We start from the raw sequence: 17,412 nt of genomic DNA, 5'->3' as shown, positions 1-17,412 counted from the left end.
ACTATGGACCTCTGAATGGACCCTAAAGGGGTTGTCTCACTTCAGCAAATGGCATTTATCATGTAGAAGCTAATATAATTCACTTACTAATGTACTGTGATTCTCCGTATTGTCTCCTTTGCTGGCTGGATACATTTCTACCATCACATTATACATGGCTCGTTTCCATGGTTACGACCACCCTGCAATCCAGCAGGGATGGTCGTGAGTGCACACTATAGGAGAAAGTGCCGACCTCTCTAGTGGCTGGGACCGTAAGAACGCACATAGGCTGGTGGTTTTTCCTGTAGTCTGCAAGCACGGCCACTGCTGATGGATTGCAGGGTGGTCGTAACCATGGAAACGAACCGTGTATAATGTGATGGAAAAATGAATCCAGCCAGCAAAGGAGGCAATATGGACAATCACTATACATTAGGAAGTGCCTTGTATTAACTTTCTCTACATGATAAATGGTATTTGCTGAAGTGAGACAGCACCTTTGAGAAGGACTTACATGGGGCAAGGAGCAGCCGATTGTCGGGAAGCAAGCGTTCCTTCCCGACAGTTGGCTGCTTGTCAGTGGAGGTGATACAGTTCGGGTCAGGGAGCTGCGGCACAGCCATGTTTCCTGGGTTAGTTCACATGGAATTTTTTGGAGGAGGTTTTGAGGCAGATTTTCCTGCAGTTTTCTGCTGGATCCACTTCCAGATCTGCCTCTAAACCCGAACCTACCCTTACAGTATAGGTGTCCAAAGCTGGCTTAGACCTGTTTCACATGTGCATTTAAAGGGGTTGTCTGAGTTCAGAGCTGAACCCGGACTTATCTCCATCTTCACCCAGGCAGCCCCTCTGAGATGAGCATCGGAGCATACCGCGCAGGGCAAGGGCTGTCTTGTTTATATTTTTCACACTGCTAGGCGGAGGCTTCATCCTAACAGTGGTCCCAGTGACGTCACCGGCTCTGATGGGCGGGCTTTAGCACTGCCCTAGTCGTTTTACAAGGTAGGCGGGCTTTAGCGCTGCCCTATCAGTGCCGGTGACATCGCCGGGCTCACTGCTAGGTGGAAGCCTCCGCCTAGCATTCCTAGGAAGAGCCCGGCACGTCACTGGATCTCCAGAAAAGCCCTTGCCCTATTCAGCGCTGGGGAGAGCATCAGAGCATTAAATACTCCGATGCTCATATCAGAGGGGCTGCCTGGGTGAAAACAAGTATATGTCTGAGGTTCAGCTCTGAATCTGGACAACTCCTTTAAGGAGATCAGTTACAGTCAGGAACACCCTGCTGGATCCGTCCCTGCCGGGCACAATCGTGCGCTGCTGTTATTCCATCCGGCCCCATTCGCTCGGCAGGGTTTTCTGGATCTGCTTAATGGGCCATTCACACGGCAAATTGCGGATCCGCAACACACCCGGCCAGCACCCCCATAGAACTGCCTATTCTTGTCCGCAATTGCAGACAAGAATAGGACATGTTTTATTTTTTTCGGGATCCGCAGACCGGAGGTTCGGGGCCGCGCTCCGGAAATGCAGATGCGGACAGCACACTGTGTGCTGTCCGCATCTATTCCTGCCCCATAGAAAATGAATGGGTCCACACCCGTTTCGGTAAATTGCGGAACGGTTGCGGACACATTCTACGGACGTGTGAATGGACCCTTAGACCTGGGGACAGCCTTGGGTGACTACCAAGGCAGGGGAGCACAGGGGGCGGGTGACTGGTGCTGGAAACACCACACTTTGCGGAATATGTGCGTTTTTTTCTTCGCGGATTTCCATGCGGAAAAAACGCAGCGTATTACGGTACCAGCAAACTGCACGAGATTAGACAAACCTCATGTACACTTTGCAGATTTTTTTTTTCTGTGCAGAAATTTACCTGCCTTGTGGTTTTCAAAATTTAAAGCAGGTCAATTATATTTGCGGTTGGATTTTGACGAAAAGGTGAGATCTGGGGGCAAAACCGCATCAAAACTCGCTATTAGACATTGAGGATTTTGCTTGTTGCAGAAACGCACGTAAATGTACGCGGATCTTATGTGAGCCGGAAAACTGAATGGTTTCACCCATGGGTCCCAAACAGATGGGTCATCACCCAGGAGGCTCAAGTAGAAAGGGGGCATCACCCACGTCTGCGATCTCCTCTCTTCACAGTCTTTTAGTGGGAATAATGGCCGTGAGCAGAGCCCGGGATTGTGGTGTAAGTGTGTTTATCGCAGGGGGAAGGGGCCCCTGGGGACCCCCTGGGGGGTAAGTGGGGGACTATCGTCTCCACAACTGCCAGGATTCCCTCTCCCGGTAACACGCAGACCCCCGCGATGGCTCCAGTGTAACATTCAGGGGATGCTGCTGGACGTGTCGCAGTAAACAATGTAGCAGCAGCAGCAGCAGCGGCCGCGGCGCGACCAGGGGGTGTGATGTCCTGTGGGCCGATCTCCAGCCCTGGGTCCCCGGCTCTGGGTGTGGTCTGGGGGCGGGCTGCTGGATAAAGGTGTCGGAGCTGTGTTCCGGGAAGCGGTTAGACGGGGTAAGATACGGGGGTCGCCTCGGCGGGTCGGTGCTGGGGGTGGGGGCGCTGCAGCTGCAGGTCGGCCGCTGGGCGGCAGTGTGAAGGCTCCGGCGCTGCAGTTGTTGTGGAACTAAAAGTCTCAGCAGTGCCCGGCCGTGGCTGAGCCCTGCATTTTATGGGGAGAGATGCTCAGTCTGGGGTGCATGTGCACATTTTTGGGGTGTCATGAGCTGAGCCTGTACCCACACAGGTGGTCCATCACAAGTTAAGCGGGTCGCCACGCTCCTATAACGTAACCATAAGGATCTGATACGGTGGACCGTACCCACCGACTGATCCTCGTCGTTGGAACCCCATTGTTGGTGGTCGTTATTTTATTATTTCGTGTGGGACAATAGGGGGCGGGGGGGCTACCGGTAAGTGCCCCAGGTGCTGAGTGCCAGGGGGGCACCTACAAGCCACTTTTCATTAACCACGGTATTTAGATACGTGGCCAGGACAGCAAACTGAACCTCTGACCCGGGCGAAGGAGATCCTGCAATCCATCTGCGCTAGTCGAGGAACAGACCGGCGGAGTAACCGTATCCGGCATAGCCAGACACCGCCGGATCCCCCTTCACTATGATGGGATCTGGCGGGTTTCTGGCACAAATGCAAATCGCCGCCTGCAGGTTTTTTTTCCCCAGCACGTTGTTGGCATTTATGCTGGAACAGACAGGTCCCATTATAGTGAAGCGGGATCCGGCGGTGCCTGGCTATGCCGGATACGGTAACTCCGGTAGTCTGGGCGGGAACAGATTACTACTGGATTACCTTAACGGACATGTGAATGTAGCCGAAAGGAATTTTTTTACAGTTTTGCATAGAAACCTCTTTCCACTGCCAACATTTATGACCTATATGTTGGGATAGGCCGTAAATGTCTGATTGTGGGAGGCAGAACACCCCCAACGCGCTACCCCGAGATCAGGGCGACACGCTCCCCCCATTGCCATCGGTGCTCATCTGTTTCCATATCTTCCATTTACTATGATTCGGGTAGGTCGAGGACCACTCTTGTTTTGGATTAGGATGAGGGATAAGTGTCTGATCGACTCCCAATGATCAGGAGAACGGGGGGGGGGGGTCCTGTGGTTTCCTATTTGAATGGAGCGGTGGGCACGCAGGTCTGCTGCTCCACTCAACGGAACTACTGGAGATGGTCGACTGTGCTGCCTCAGGTAGTCTCCGCTGCGGACATGCACAACCACCGCTCCATTCAAACAGGATCGGCAGGAGACCTAGTGGTTGGACAACACAGATCAGGTACTTAAAGGGGTTGTGTCACTTCAGCAAATAGCATTTATCATGTAGAGGAAGTTAATACAAGGCACTTACTAATGTATTGTTATCCATATTGCCTCCATTGCTGGCTGGATTCATTTTTCCACTGCATTTATACCCTGCTCTGTTCCATGGTTACGACCACCCTGCCATCCATCAGTGGTGGCCGTGCTTGAACACTATACAAAAAAGCACCAGCCTATGTGAGAGAGCACATAGAGACCAGCACTTTTTCCTATAGTGTGCACACACGGCCACCGCTGATGGATTGCAGGGTGGTCGTAACCCCTGTAAACGAGCCGTGTATAATGTGATGGAAAAACGAATCCAGCCAGCAAAGGAGACAATATGGACAATCACAATACATTAGTAAGTGCCTTGTATTAACTTTCTCTACATGATAAATGGCGCTTGCTTAAGTGAGAGGACCCCTTTAACATCTATCCTGTGTTTAGGGGAAACGTGGTTATCAAGGGAAAACTCCCTCAGGCGAGGGCTACACTACGACATTTCTCACACGACATTTTTTTGTAATGATTGTCTATGGTGTCGCACTGCAACATGTGATGTACTGCGAAACGACAGTCGCACAATAATCCATCCAAGTTGGAACAGCACGTTGCATGTCGTGGTGCAACACCGTAGAATATCGTTCCCAAAAAATTTTGCGCGGCATTTCTGCTACGTAAATGTCATATGACACATGTTGCAGTGTAGTTGTACCCTTAGGCCCCATTCACACGACCGCAATTCTGTGCCGCATTTTGCGGAACGGAAATGCGGACCTATTCATTTCTATGGGGCCGCACGATGTGGTGCCCGGATTCGGAATTGCACTTCCGGGTCTGCAATTCCGTTCCCAAAAAAAAATAGAACATGTCCTATTCTTGTCCGCAATGTGGCAAAGGTAGGGCATGCATGTATGCAATATGTATGTCGCTCTAGTACTATTACACCAATGTCCGCAATCCCGGACAACCCCTTTAAGGACCAGTAGTCTAGTAATGAAGGAATGTCTATCCTGATAGAAACTTGCTGGCTTTAGAGGGACTGTCTGGCCTGCTGGTGACATGCCATCTCGCACTTGTGACCACTGAGGCCAGTAATGGCTGCAGCAGTCATGGGACCAAGTCTGGTGGGCACGAGGAGCGATGTGGGAAAGGTGGGACTGCGGACACTGGACACGGGTACCAACTATTTGGTTTCTCAGCTCCTAGCCCGGACAACCCCTTTAAGGTGTTATAGCAAAGTGTTCTATAGAGAGACCATTTTATAACTGGGGTAACTATTAGATGCACTAATAATACTGCCCAGGAGAATGTAATAATACTGCCCAGGAGAATGTAATACTGCCCAGTGAAGAAACACCCAATTTTCTTTGGAGGGGGTGAACAGAAGCACAACCTTTATGCCTAACTGAGGGATCACTTGACGGGATTCATAACCCTCTAAGCTGGCAACAGAAACTGCCATTGGCCCAGCTATATGGGCTGAAGAAATGCACCCAGGCCCTGGTTCCAGTGGAGAACCAAAAATCCATATGCAATTTAATGGGACAGCAGTACTCTAAATGGTATGTGATGGTTGGAAGGGCACCGATACAGATTTTGCATCGGGGCCCAGAATCTTTAAAGGGGTTATCCAGTCCCTATAATGACCCCCAAAATGCCCGGGCCCCTCCTGTAGAGCATACTTACCTGCTCCCTCTGGATGCCTGCACGGCCGCCGCTGCATCTCTATGTGGCGCGGATGAAAACATCTGGCGACGGGGGTTGGTGCTGCCAATAGCAAGCCACGACGGTGACCAGCCTCCCTAGCAGCTAAGAGGGTTGGCCACCGTCACTGTCCGCTATTGGCTGCACATTCTCTAACCCCCTGCCGTCACCGTATGTTTTGATCCATGCAACGGGGAGATTCAGCGTTGGCCGTGCAGGGATCCAGAGGGAGTGATGGTGACCAACCCTCTCAGCTGCTAGGGAGGCTGGTCACCGTCGTGGCTTGCTATTGGCTGCGCCAACCCCCGTCGCCGGATGTTTTCATCCGCGCGACATAGAGATGCAGCGGCGGCCGTGCAGGCATCCAAAGGGAGCAAGTAAGTATGCTCTACAGGAGGGGCCCGGGCATTCTGGGGGCCATTATAGGGATTGGATAACCCCTTTAAGTGACACTTCTGTGCTTAGACATGCCGTGGTGCTGATAGTCTTTGCATCTATAGTAATTACATTTTGCAGGGCATGCTCACCTCAGAGGATTACCCTGAGGCTGCGGGTCCATGGCAGGGCTCACCGTTACAGTGCAGTTTGCCTCAGCATTCAGGCACAGCAATGGTAGCAATCAAGGGAGGAGGTGAGGGGTTCCATGCCACCCTCCTCTCTGGGTGAATGGTTACAACGAGGGGTAGGGCTCCATTTTACTGCTGCTTTGAGGCCCCGTCTTTTCTATTTTTTAGACTGTTTTGGCTGAATCTATAAATGCTGTTCTCTTTGCTGAGCATCCGGTGTAATCCAGCTGTGACATCAGATCCCGGTGCAGAGACGGTGCTGACGCCGCGTCTCCCGTGACGTCTCGGTGGACTGTTCTGCTTGGAGGTTTCATGCTGAACTTCTGCACTGAGATTCCCTAACACGAGGCAGAAACTGGGCTCTGGCTGTAATGACGGGATAAATTAATCATCCACTTTAGCGACTCCTCGAGCCATCGCTGACTGGGGACAACAATGCTGATGCCTATGTGTTCCTGCAGCCGCTGCGTTAACCATCCAGAGGGGCTTGTTCTATTCGGACTTTACACGACTGGTTTCCTCTACATAGATAGAACTGGGAAAGCCTGATAATCGAGCAGGGGGCAGAATTTCACTATCTGAGTTGCTGTGGAAACCTCGTGATGAGACGTTGATATCGCTGAACTGTACGTCGGCATTGAGGTGGGGGAGTAGGGGGCCTGGCGGAGCATTGGGGTTGTCAGTGTTTCCCCATGGCTCTGCATTAATAAGAAGTGGCAGCAGCTCAGTCCTACATTGCTGGAGAGATGCAGGGGGCCATGAATCAGGAGCCCTCTGTATGTACGTCTACTTTAGTGGCCATTAAGCTGTGGCTACATGACCGATGTCGCACAGACCGCAGTGCACGCTGCAGAGCGCATGGGGTTGCATTGGGACTTGCAAGTTAACAGGACCCGAAACACAAACCTGTTGGATTTCTCACAACTGTTGGGTCATGGCTTGTGATTTACAACCTGACTTTGTTGCGATGTACAGTACAGTAGTGTTAGGCCTCTTTCACACGAGCGTTACTGATTCTCTCCGGGTCTGTTCAGGAAAAAAAAAAACTGATGGTTTTGCACGGAAGTTCAGTCAGTTTTGTCTGCAATTGCGTTCAGTATTTCTGTTTTTTTCCGCATTTGGATGCAATGCATTTTTCACTGAATCTCCAGTCACTTCTATGAGGCCAGGGCTGCGTGAAAAATGCAGAATATAGAACATGCTGCCATGATTCGTGAAGAACAACGCTCATGTGCACAGACCCATTGAAATGAATGGGTCAGGATTCAGTGCGGGAGCCATGCGTTCACTTCATGCACTGCACCCGCACGGAAATCTCGCTCGTGTGAAAGGGGCTTTTAGGATGCCGTGATCTTTGGCCGCCATGTATCCCCAATCAAGTTCACCATTAACGATATGGCATTTGGAGCTGTCTCCTGTAATTTATCAGTCTTTGTACAATACGTCTCAGGTTCCGCTTCTGTCGAGGTATAACATGATCAGACTGGTTGATATCCTTTTTCAATTACATTGCCGGGGATCCCTTCAAAGAAGAGGGGTCACCCAAAATAAGGTGTAATGTCTATTGGAACTTCATGTAAGGCATTTATAGAACATCCATAGGACATTATGGGTGCGAGTTCCTGGTGACCCCTCTTTACTGATTTCCAGCTGCTGCGTACTTCAGTGGACAGTCACTGCACTTGTACGTGGCCCTCTTCATTAAAGTCTATGGGAGTTGCGGAGAGGCAAGCATGTATGGATTATCCCTTTAATTAAAGGGGTATTCCCATGTGGACACTTATGGCATATAGGTGTGGGTCCTACCTTTGGGCCTCACAGCCGTCTTGAGAACGGAGCCCTGTCTTGCGCCACTGGGAATGGAGAAGGGGCCTTGCATGTGTGGGTTTCTCCATTCTCTTCTATGAGTTCCCTCGGTGTCCAGATGGGAATAACCCATTAGCTAATGCTTATAATTAAGGAGACTTCAGTCTTTCCAGATTATCAAATGCTGGATTTAAGAAATGTCACTGTAGTTTTATTTTAGGTCCTACTGATGCCGGATTGAAGTATTTCCTTGGAACTGTGGTGTATATCTGGTTCATCTTGAGGAGGCTGGCTCCACGTATGGCCTGAGTGGGTCAACCGCCGCCTTCTCCACTTATCTCCTATTTTCTATATTGTTTGGGAGATTTGTTCTTTCACAGGCAGCTCCAAAGCAAGCCATCACTTTAGTTAGTCCAAGTTCTGGCCATTGCGCCTGCCTGAAAAGACTCCCACAAATTCAGTGAACTGTATCTGTGGTGATACTGGAAAGATACCAAATTCCAATGTCAGTTCAAAGCGGGGATGAACAAACCCAAGAGCGACATGTATAACAGCAGCAAAAATTGGAAGGAAGCAGGAAAAACGGGCAGACGTAAGAATCTGAGTGACTTAGGCTGGGTTCACACCTGAGCGTTTTACAGCGCGTTCCTACGCGCTGTAAAACGCTCAACAAGGAGAAACCAATGATTCCCTATGGGAATGGTTCACACTTGGGCGTTTTACAGCGCGTACGATCGCGCTGTAAAACGCCCGACGCTCCAAAAAGTACATGAGCGACTTTTGGGGCGTTTGTGGCCATAGGACACTGTAGTGAATCACACAAACGCGCGTCAAACGCGCGTTTACTATTACAAAAACGCGCATAAAAATGCGCGTCAAAAACGCGCGTAAAACGCGCGTTTGCGCAACGCTCAAGTGTGAACCCAGCCTGAGGCAAGGGCCAAATTGTGATGGCAACGACTGGCTCAGAATACTTCCAAAAATGGCAGGTCTTCTGGGATGTCACCGGAATGCGGTGGTTCAAAGAAGGACAACCAGCGAACCCAAGGTCATGGGTGGCCAAGGCTAATTGATGTGTGTGGGAGTGAAGATTAGTCCATCTGGTCCCAAAAGCTGCTGAAAAAGTCACTGCTGGCTATGATAAAAAAAAGGTGTCAGGACAAACAGGACATCAAAGCTTGCTTGTCACGATCAGTGTGGGGGGAAAAAGTCCACACTAAACACAGGAGGGAAGGGGAACAGTAACTGGGCCTGGAAACTAGGGAAGGAACAGGTCACCTCCTAAACAACCCTAATCTGGGCCCTAACTACCTATCAATATGAATAGACCTTGAAGGTAGGAATATTCATATGCAGGATACCTAGGCCCTTATATCCCTATAAGACCCTGGAATAAGGTTAGAAGCAGAGACAACCCATTCCTCCCCAGATGGATGAATGGAAGTCTCTGTCTCAGGCCCAGATACAAATAACAGGGAATATAACAAACACAAAGTAATAAGAAAAGACAAGACTTATCTAAAAGTAGAAAACTAGCAACTCCAGAAGCACCACAGAGTACAACCGACCAGCTGGTTAGAAGACAGGAAGAACATTTATAAACCGCATCTCCAAGAGTGAGAAGCGGCTACTTATGGGAAAGGTAAATTACCAACAGGCAACACCTGAAGCAAGGAGTGTGGCATTCACCAAAACACAGGCACAATAAGATCCACAGTGAACTTGTCAATTTAACCCATGAGTTGACATTCTCTCCGATCTCCTGGCACCTGCCACAGGAACATCCGTGACATTGCTGTGTAGCCGCAGACTGGTCAAAGAGCCCATGCTGATCCCTGTCCTCAGCTGAAAACACCTACATAGACACAAGATCATCAGAACTAAACCATGGAGAACTGGAAGAAGGTGGCCAGATCTGATGAATCACATTATATGATGGCTGCGTGTGTGCTTGTCACCTGGGGAGGAGATGGCACCAGGTGCACTGTGGATGTGATACGTACCACCTACCTAAACATTGTACAGACCTCTTTAAGCAGGATAACGTCCCGGGCACACTGCAAAAATGATTCAGGAATGAGGAACATGACAAAGAGATGAAGGTGATGAGTTGTCCCTAAGTTCTCCAGATCTTAGTCCAATGATTATTTGATGTGCTAGAAAACCGAGTACGATTCATGGAGGCCGCACCTCACAACTTACATGATTTACAGGATTGGATACCACAGGACACCTTCAGAGGTCTATTGGGATTTATGTCTTCATGGGTCAGAAATGCTTGGACAGCATGAGAGGGACCAGCACAATATTAGGTTTTTAAAGGGTTGTGCAAGAATGGGATGGAGGGTATGACAACCCCAAATGGAGAGCCAGTGCCGGGAAGCAGGTAAGTAAGCTTCCTTTTACTGGTCCAGCCAAGTATGGGGGTTGCCTAACTCCCCTCCCCCCATTCTTGCACAACCCCTTTAGTGCTATGGCTGATAGGTCTATGGACAGGGGTTGTCTTTATTAGAGCTCATACACACAACTATGTCCGTATTGTGGTCCGCGAATCCACCAAATACGTAAACCTTCCACGTACATTCCGCAATTTTCTCACTCCCATAGCTAGAAATTAATATTCATGTCCACAATATGGGCAAGAACAGGCCATGTTGTATCATTTGTGGAAGGGACATAGGGATGCGGGCAGTACACCGATGACATCCACGTGCTGTCCGGTCTTTTGTGGACCCATAAAATGAATGGGTCTGTGTGCAATCTTCAAGAAATGTGGAATGTGGCTGTGTGCATGAGCCCTTAGGTTCACAATGGGAAAACAGATACAAAGCGGATGCGCCGTGCATTCACACCTGTACTGTAGTAATGATTTCAGTATGGCAGCTCTAGGCCTTCGGTCTACGCTCCATATGTATTTGTGTCCGCGTCGCTCCGCATAATCCGGACTCTTCTAATCTATACAGTGTATAAGCTGCTTACGGCTCTGTGCACACTTGCGTTTTAAATATCCGTCTGATCCTGTTTTTACTTTAAATTAGTAACTTGCAAATGACGCAGACAATGGGGGAGGGGATGTATAGAGACCAGGAGTTGTCGCCATTTGTGTAATGGAAAGTTGGACAACCTTGTAATAGACTTTGCCCATAGCAACCAATCGGATTCCACCTTTCATTTTTTGCAGCTCCTTTGGAAAATGAAAGGAGGAATCTGATTGGTTGCTATGGGCAACTAAGCCAGTTCTACTTTACACCAGTTTGATAAATCTCCCTCACTCTTTTTACATCCAGAGGCCAAAATGTAACGTGTTTGCTGCCAATTTTTTGGTACAGAAATGCTGCAGATTTGCTGCATTTTTAAGGCTCGGACTACACAGCGACAATTAGTCACACGACAAAAAGGGCTCAACTACGCTGTGACATGTTTCGCACAATATTCCTGCCACGTGACATTTTTCATAACGGTAGTCAATGGTGTCGCACTGTGACGTGCTACGACTGCAATGCGACAGTCGCACAAAAATGCAGCTTGGATGGACTTTTTGTGACTGTCGCGTCCCAGTCGCCGCATGTCACACGTTGCAGTGCAACACTATTGACTATCATTACAAAAAAATGTTACGCGACTTTTTGGCGACAAGAAGTCGCGCAACACAAGTCGCCCTAGCCTTAAAGGTGAAATCCGTGTCAGAAATTTGCAAAAATTGATATGCTGCGGACTTAAAATCCCCATAGCTGTGCGGATTTCATTGCTGACACTTTCCACTTTGCTGCTACTGTAAATGCTGCAGGTCTTGTGCGCACAATTCTGCTGTGACCGTACCATAAGGCTGTCTTCACACGTTGCGGATTACATTTATGCTTCGCACTTGCGTTGTGGCGTTCCGGTTTTGGGATCCGGCAGAGAATTTCAAAACTGGAATTAAACGGATCCGTGCCATTTAACCCATCTGGATGCATCCATTTTGGCTGGATCCGGCATCACTGACTTACATTGATTTTCATGCCAGATCCGTTTTTTTCCGTTTCGCAGACCAGACACAAAACCTCAGCTTGCAGTGGTTTTGTGTCCTGTGAAAAAAAAACGCAACAAAACGGAACGTAACGCATCCTGATCAGTTTTGTGCCTATTGACAATGAATGGGGACAAAACTGATCTCATTGCCACAACGCAAGTATGAAACGGGCCTTATCTGCACTGATACATTGTAGCAAACGATCAGGACAGGGGAGAGATTTGTGCTGCCCATGTATATACTTCACAGAGGACTGTCTACTAATTGTACCAATCCTTCAGCTGTGAGGGGGTATTAGGTTAGGGCACATCTTTTTTAGCCTCTAGATCAGGGATGTCAAACTCGTGGCCCTCCAGCTGTTGCAAAACTAAAACTCCCATCATGCCTGGGCATATTACAGCTATCAGGGAATGATGGGAGTTGTAGTTTTGCAACATCTGGAGGGCCATGAGTTTGACATCCATGCTCTAGATGTATACAGAATGTATCGATTCACTGACAGCAAGCAGAGATTCTGCATTATTGAAACATTAGAACATTAGAAAGTTGCAGAACTTTAGAGCTTTATTTGCATAAAAGCAGACCACCATTTGTATTTCAGTTTCTCAACATTTGTAAGATCTCTGCTTCCTGTCAGCGAATGGCAGCATTATGGTATAAATTCAGGGACACCCAAGTTAAAGGGGTATTCCCATCACAGATATTTATGAAATATTCACAGGACAGGACAGATTCAGGTACCGTCTCTATGATCCACACCAAATGAAGGTGGACAGATGCCGGGGCAGAACCCGGAAGCGAGGAGAAGGAATTAGATGACTGTGATTCCCCCTCTCCAGGTGGAACAGCCGAGAGCATGCTGCGACTTGTAGTCCCCGTCACAATCCGATTCCTGTCGACTACTTGGTTCCATAGTTTTTTCTGCCTGTATTAGATCTAGTCAGTCATGTGAATCTGACAGGAGCAAAAATACATTTCTAGTCCTCGAGGCATCCTGCTGTCCAGCTATTTCTTTCCATGTCTGGGAAAGCTGGGTGACACCACTATGGCCACCAGTAGGGATGTCACCAGGACAGTGTCCCAGCTTTCCCATGATCCTGAATGTGGCTTTATCTATGCACTGGAATGTCCGGCTCGGATGCAGACCCATTGACTTCAATAGTGCCACAAAAGATGCGGACAGTACTCCGTGTGGTGTCCGCCTCCGTTGCTCCATTCTGTGGCCCCGCAAGAATAGGCATTTCTATTATGGGCGGGCCATTTCGTTCCGCAAATTGGTGAACGCACATGGGTGGCATCCGTGTTTTTTGCGGATCTGCAATTTGCGGACAGCGGGTCGTGTGCATGAGCCTTTAAACAGATGCAGGGGATGTATCCTAGGTCTTCCATCCAGTGGTCAGGAAAGCTGGGTGGCAGCCACGTAGCATTGTTACCCAGCTTTTCCAGAAACAGAAGTAAGCATGAAATGGCCGATCACAGAGGAGGACGGCTCAGGGACTCATTTACTTACTGGCAATTGTTTTGCTTTATTTCAGGGGAAGACGTGTGAACGCCTGGACGTATTCTGGTGAGTTCTCCATCATCCGTCCTTAGGAAGATCCTCCGTATATGAAGTAACCTTGGAGTTGTGGGTGCCGTAAATAGCAGCTGGGGGAAGGATGTGAGAGTTTAGGAAGGGGCGAGCAGCGGTGTTTCTGGTGCACGGATTGGATATTCGCTGCAAGGGTCTCCTGGTGCAAGGCATTTAAGGACTGCTACATATTTGCTGGTGAGCTGTGCACCGTATCAAGGCGATCGCTGCTGCCGCCGTCAGTTCCATGTTGATGCTTGCACCCAGCAGATACTCTAATAGGAAGAGGGATTGTCATGTCACATAAGAGGGGTGGAGGTGGCGGGGGGAGTGCTGGTCACAAAGGAGGGTCTATACTTCTCTGTGCACTGCAGTCTGTACAAACGACCCGCACACATCCCATTTATTAGGACTAAACCCTGCTCCCGTAATCGCCACTTAGGCGCAGAGAATTTCAGATGACGCCCAAACACACCCAGGCCTGTCCGATCCCTCCGCGAGTCCTCGCTGTTTGCAGTTAATACTCGGCCTGCGATGGCCTTGGGATTAACCCTTTCTCAGCACGTGAGCAGTGCAAAGCATGAAACCTGCCCTGGATTGCAAAACACAGGCGCTGATTACTGTCATAAAGATCAGGATCACCGGCACCTTTGTAGAGGAAGTCCACCTGTAAAGAGAGTCTGGCAGGTTGTGCTGAGACTTGCAGTGCTGCGGGTTATGTAAGATAGGGATGAGAAGGATATGGAGAGGTGGGGGATGGGCTCAGTACAGGTACCTTAGGTGAGAAAATTGAAACCCCCCCCCCTGCCTAATATTGTGTAGCTCCCCCTCTCAGATTTTTCAAGGCATGGACTCCACAAGACCTCTGAGGTGTCCTGTGGCATCTGGCACCAAGATGTTAGCAGCAGATGCTGTAAGTCATGCACGCTGCTTGGTGCGGCCTCCATGCATCGGACTTATGTTTCCATCACAACCCACAGATGACGATCGGAGTGAGAGATTTTTCATATTCATCCTTTATTAACAATTTTTTTGCAGTGTGGCTGTGGCATTATCCTAGTGAAAGAGGCCACTGCCATTAGGGCTACCACGGCCATGTCTGTGCAGTGTTTAGGTAGGTGGTGCGTGTCACATCTGCATCTTGCCAGGACCCAAGTTCTCCCAGCAGAACATTGCACCGAGCATCACGCTTCCTCGGCCAGCTTGTCTTCTTCCCATAGTGCACCTGCGGCCATGCCTTCCCTGGGTAAGGGCTTTACACGCACCCGGCCGTGCACATGATATAATTCATCGGACCGGGCTGCCTTCTTCCATTGCTCCTTTTCCCAGTTCTAAAGCTAACGGGCCCATTGTTGGTGCCCTCAGCAGTGGACAGGGTCAGCGCTGGCACTCGGACCGGTCTGCGGCTACACCACCCCGTACCCAGCCAGCTGTGGTGCCCTGTGGGTTCTGACACCTTTATGTCATAGACAGCAGGAGCGTCTTCAGCAATTAGAGCTACAGTGGTTCTTCTGTGGGCTAACGTCACCAACACACATGAGTGAGTCTTGGACGTGATCACCCTGTCACCAATTTACCAGCTGTCCTTCCTTGGACCACTTTGAGTAGTTACTGACCATTGTGGAACGGGAACACCCGACAAATCCTGTAATTTTGGAGCTGCTCCGATTCTTACGTTGGCCCATTACCGTTCAGTTGCTGCCTAATATGTCCCCCCCCCCCCCTTTGACAGTTGCAGTTGTTATCTTCTATACCTCTCAGCGTATTAAATGTTATAGCTGATGGGTGTACACTACAGGTCCTAGACATAACTATTAGGCCCCTTTCACACGGGAGAGCATTCCGCGCGGATGCGATGCGTGAGTTGAACGCATTGCACCCGCACTGAATCCCGACCCATTCATTTCTATGGGGCTGTTCACATGAGCGGTGATTTTCACGCATCACTTGTGCGTTGCGTGAAAATCGCAGCATGCTTTATTTTGTGCATTTTTCACGTAACGCAGGCCCTATAGAAATGAATGGGGTTGCGTGAAAATCACAAGCATCCGCAAGCAAGTGCGGATGCGGTGAAATTTTCACGCACGGTTGCTAGGAGACGATCGGGATGGAGACCCGATCATTATTATTTTCCCTTATAACATGGTTATAAGGGAAAATAATAGAATTCTGAATACAGAATGCAAAGTACAATAGAGCTGGAGGGGTTAAAAAAAAAATATAAATAATTTAACTCACCTTAATCCACTTGTTCGCGCAGCCGGCATCTCTTCTGTCTTCATCTTAGCTGTGTGCAGTAACAGGACCTGTGGTGACGTCACTCCGGTCATCACATGATCCATCACCATGATAAAAGATCATGTGATGGATCATGTGATGGCCGGAGTGACGTCACCACAGGTCCTGTTACTGCACACAGTTAAGATGAAGACAGAAGAGATGCCGGCTGCGCGAACAAGTGGATTAAGGTGAGTAAAAAATATATTTTTTTAACCCCTCCAGCCCTATTGTACTATGCATTTTGTATTCAGAATGCTATTATTTTCCCTTATAACCATGTTATAAGGGAAAATAATACAATCTACAGAACACCGATCCCAAACCCGAACTTCTGTGTAGAAGTTCGGGTTTGAGTACCAAACATGCGCAATTTTTCTCACGTGCGTGCAAACCTCATTACAATGTTTTGCACGCGCGTGGAAAAATCACGCGTGTTCCCGCAACGCACCCGCACATTTTCCCGCAACGCCCGTGTGAAAGAGGCCTTAATGTTATAGGGTCACTAACTTTTCAAATAACGTCTGTGGTGGTCTGAGCGCTGAGAACCCCTCTGATCCCTAGAATGAGGGGAGAGAAGCGCGTGCATAGTGCGCTCTCTCACCTCGATGCTGAGGACGGAATCGAGACAGGCCCATAGACCTTTATGGAGTCGCTTCTTTCCCCTTTTTCTAGGGATCAGTGAGGGTCTCAGTGCTCCACCCCCTATCAATCAAAACATTTGATATATCTCTACGACATATCAAACGTTTTTTTAAAAGTTAATGACCCTTTAAATCCAATCTGACCTTTTTCGATTAACCTCGTGCCCCTAAAATCTTGTGTACGAAAGCGGAGTCATAGCAGCAGCTCCTGGAACATTTCCTAGAATGACCAAGGGTGCCACAAATAGCTTTTTGGTGCAGCTCTTTTTAGGCCTTTTCTTTTTTTTTAGCTATTTTTGGCCAAATAATGTTTGAGCACAAATGTTTTTAATGGCGTTTTTGCATTTTGAGGCTACTTTCACAGTAGCGTTTTTGCTGGATCCGGCAGGGTTCAGCAAAAACGTTTCCGTTACTGATAATACAACCGTCTGCATCTGTAATGAACGGATCCGGTTGTATTAACCTTAACATAGCCAAAACGGATCCGTCATGAACTCCATAGAAAGTCAATGGGGGACAGATCCATTTTCTATTGTGGCAGGGAAAACGAATCCGTGCCTATTGTCTTGCATTGTGGGTCATGACGGATCCGTCTTGCTCCACATCGCAGGATGGAAAGCAAACAGCGGCATGCTGCTCTCCGGTATGAGAACGGAACGGAATGCATTTTGGAGCATTCCGTTCTGTTCAGTTACATTTTGTTCCCACTGACAATAAATTTTTCAGATTTGAGACCCTATGACAGATCTCAATACTGGAAAATATTAACGCTAGTGTGAAAGTAGCCTTACATAGTAAAGTATGTGCCCTTCTTGGTAAAAAATGCATTGGTAAAAAAACGGCATTAAAAACTCGCCACACAAAAGTGGGAAAAAAGTGCTAGACAATGAGGGAAAAAATGCCAGACCCAGACCATGCCGCGATTTCAAAGTAGCCATTGACCCAAAAAAAAAAATGCAAAAAGGTCACTATAAAAAATGCCCGTATGTAATACATTTAATAATTTCCATA

At 48.6% G+C, this 17,412-nt stretch overlaps 1 protein-coding gene across 3 annotated transcripts in view; it reads left to right on the top strand.

Moving 5' to 3' along the window:
* Positions 1-2,445: 2,445 nt before the first annotated feature.
* Positions 2,446-17,412, top strand: part of BCORL1 (BCL6 corepressor like 1) — a 139,552-nt gene continuing 124,585 nt past the window's right edge. For all 3 annotated transcript variants that reach the window (XM_044306325.1, XM_044306328.1, XM_044306324.1), the window contains exons 1-2: positions 2,446-2,506; positions 13,446-13,477. The gene's annotated coding sequence lies outside the window, so the exon portion shown is untranslated. The remainder of the gene's footprint in view (positions 2,507-13,445; positions 13,478-17,412) is intronic.

The sequence above is a fragment of the Bufo gargarizans genome, chromosome 9, assembly GCF_014858855.1.
Source record: "Bufo gargarizans isolate SCDJY-AF-19 chromosome 9, ASM1485885v1, whole genome shotgun sequence".
Classification (NCBI taxonomy): domain Eukaryota; kingdom Metazoa; phylum Chordata; class Amphibia; order Anura; family Bufonidae; genus Bufo; species Bufo gargarizans.
The sequence above is the reverse complement of the archived record's forward strand: the minus strand, read 5'-3'. Positions and strand labels throughout refer to the sequence as shown.